The following is a 3,247-nucleotide window of genomic DNA, read 5'->3' as shown; positions in this document are numbered from 1 at the left end:
CTATGAGGGTGGTGAGACACTGGAACAGGTTGCCCAGGGAAGTTGTGGATGCCCCATCCCTGGAGGTGTTCAAGGCCAGGCTGGATGAGGCTTTGAGCAACCTGGGCTAGTGGAGGGTGTCCCTTCCCATGGCAGGGGGCTTGGAACTTGGTGATCTTTAAGGTCCTTTCCAACCCAAACCGTTCTATGATTCTATGATTCTATAATGTTTAGCATTACTGCAACATCTTTTAGCTGGGCATAGTGTTTCCTTTGTACCTATTGGTACTGCAGCACAAAAATAATACTTTATGGTTTATCAGTATGAGGATGATTTCAAGGGCTCTACAGATAAGAATATTTCTTGGTTAACTTGTTTTTACTTATAAATATAAACTGAAATAGTCTCTTGTTTGTAATCTTGTCTGCAGTTAAAAAAAAAGACTCAAACTTCATGTTTTCATCAGTTGCTGTATGTCGTGCCATGGTTGCTTCTGTTGCTATATTGTGCCACACTGACATAAGGATTTATTAAAAATTATTCTAGCTAAAATAGGCAAGTTATTGAAAAAAATAAGATCTCTAAAGCATAAATTTGAGTTTGTACTGTCTGAAGGGATTATAGGAAACAGATTGTGCATTTTGTCTCATTTTAAATTTAAATTATTTTATGATATCGCTACAAGTATAGTTTTCAGTGGCACAAAATGTGATAAGGATTGTAGAAGCTGCTTTTGGTCACATTTAAGTTTGACAGCTGAAGGGTGGATAATTGGAACTCATAATCTTGCAGAGATTTAAGATTTACTTTTTTGACTCAAGCACATTAAGTGAATATTTCTGTTGAAATAACTTTCAGAGAAATAATTAACAGTGCTGACATTTAAGTTGTCATTCAGGGTTTCAGAGTTAGCAGTTGAGGAGATGACATGGGAGTTCACATTTCTCACTTGCATAAGAATGCATTCATCTCGAATGCAGCACTATATTGGTTATATTAAGATGGTATTTTCAGGCTATGCTTGGATGATCATGTACTCTGCCCTGAATAATTTTATTTCTTTTATCTTTGGGTTCACTGTTTAGTTTTCTCATGATCCAAACATAGTTATGTTTAGAATCATTATTGGGGTACAGTGGGAGAGCAATTAAAATGTATCGCTATGTTGCCTTCTACAGAAGGTCATTGTGAGACCTGAGCTATTTTGCTTGTCTGGCAGTTAAGGCCCCGTTTGACTTGACTGTAAGGGGTATTTGGTCAGTCAGGTTAGGGACTCAGAACAGGCAGATATGATACTGGCTATGTCACTCTCTTGCTTTTCTCTAGAAACAGAAAACTGCTTTTTAACAATCTATTATCTAAACCCAACCTTCTGGCCTTGAGAGTTGTCATTTAATTTAGAGTGCAAATAACAGTAACACAACATTTGCTTACTGTCTTTGCCTTCTGCAGGCTCCTGATCATTTACATGCTCAAGGCTGAGTTTGGGCTGAGCAAATATTGCACCTACTTGAACGTCAAGTTCTGCTTAACAGTTGACAATTCACAGTGATCAAACTTTTATTAGTACGAGTGCTGCTTGCAGGGCCAACAGCATTCAGATATATCACAGCAACAGCAGCAATGGAAACTTTGCTTCAGGTTGCTGGGAAAAAAGCAAAAGCAAGCAAAGCTTTCCTATAGGCTTTGAGTTAACAGAAATATTCTACATTTTCTAAAAGCTGAAAAAGACAGTTGGAGTGCTTTCCCACTCTACAGCAGAGGAACCAATGACTTCTAAGGGTGGAGCCTTAAATCTTGACTTTCCCTCTCAACCTGGACATCCCACATTACAACTTTATTGCAGGCATCAATAATTATTATATTGTAAGCATCATGCTTTTATCCAAAAGAGTAACTGGTCAGATATAAGCCACAGTCAAATTAGTTTTTATTGAGAGTAGCTGATCAGATTAGAGGGGAAAAATGTGCAGGACCCATGGGGAAACACACAGACACACGCATATATGCAGACACACACAAACACAAATGTGTATTCTAAATCCTACACCTGTTCTGGGTGATCGACTGGCCAGGGTTAAAGATTCTTTGAGAGACACAGCTCTTGAAGCATCCAATTTCCCAACTCAGTAGATACAGAAAGAAAAATATTACAACTGACTCTGACCTCTGCCCTTTCATAGCTTTGGGGTTGCTTGGCCAAGTTGTTGCTGGAGGATCCAGGGAACTACAGGCCTGTCAGTCTGACCTTGGTGATGGGGAAGGTTATGGAGCAGATCATCCTGAGTGCCATCACGTGGCACATACAGGATTACCAGGTGATCAGGCCCAGTCATCATGGGTTTATGAAAGGCAGGTCCTGCTTGACTAACCTGATCTCCTTGTATGACAAGGTGACCCACTCAGTGGATGAGGGAAAGGCTGTGGATGTTGTCTACCTAGACTTTAATAAAGCCTTTGGCACCATTTTCCACAACATTCTCCTGGAGAAACTGGCTGCTTATGGCTTGGAAAGGCGTATGCTTTTGTGGGTGAAAAACTGTCTGGATGGCCAAGCCCAAAGAGTGGTGGTGAATGGAATTAAATCCAGCTGGCAGCCAGTCACAAGTGGTGTTCCTCAGGGCTCAGTGCTGGGGCCAGTTCTGTTTAATATCTTTATCAATGATCTGGACGAGAGGATCAAGTTCACCCTCAGTAAGTTTGCAGACGACACCAAGCTGGGCAGGAGTGTTGATTTGCTGGAGGGTAGGAAGGCTCTACAGAGGGATCTGGACAGGCTGGATCAATGGGCCGAGGCCAGTTGTATGAGGTTCAACAAGGCCAAGGGCCAGGACTGACACTTGGGTCACAACAACCCCATGCAATGCTACAGGCTTGGGAAAGAGGGGCTGGAAAGATGCCTGGTGGAAAAAGACCTGGGGGTGTTGGTCGACAGCTGGCTATGAGCCGGCCAAGAAGGTGGCCAAGAAGGCCAACAGCATCCTGGCTTGTGTCAGAAATAGCGTGGCCAGCAAGACTGGGGAAGTGGTTGTCTCCCTCTCTGTACTTGGCCCTGGTGACGCCGCACCTCGAATGCTGTGTTCTATCAGTCTCTTTTCCCAAGTAACAAGTGATAGGACAAGAGGAAATGGCCTCAAGTGTAGATGTGGTGCTTGGGGACATGGTTTAGTGGTGGACTTGGTGGGTGGACTTGGATTTGTTTTCTGTTTCCTTCTTCCTATCTGAAACACACGACTTAAGAAAGAAGATGGTCCTGTAGCAGCCCTT

This window comes from Pterocles gutturalis, unplaced genomic scaffold (genome assembly GCF_000699245.1).
Source record: "Pterocles gutturalis isolate BGI_N339 unplaced genomic scaffold, ASM69924v1 scaffold9717, whole genome shotgun sequence".
Taxonomy (NCBI): domain Eukaryota; kingdom Metazoa; phylum Chordata; class Aves; order Pterocliformes; family Pteroclidae; genus Pterocles; species Pterocles gutturalis.
Note: the sequence above shows the minus strand (reverse complement) of the source record.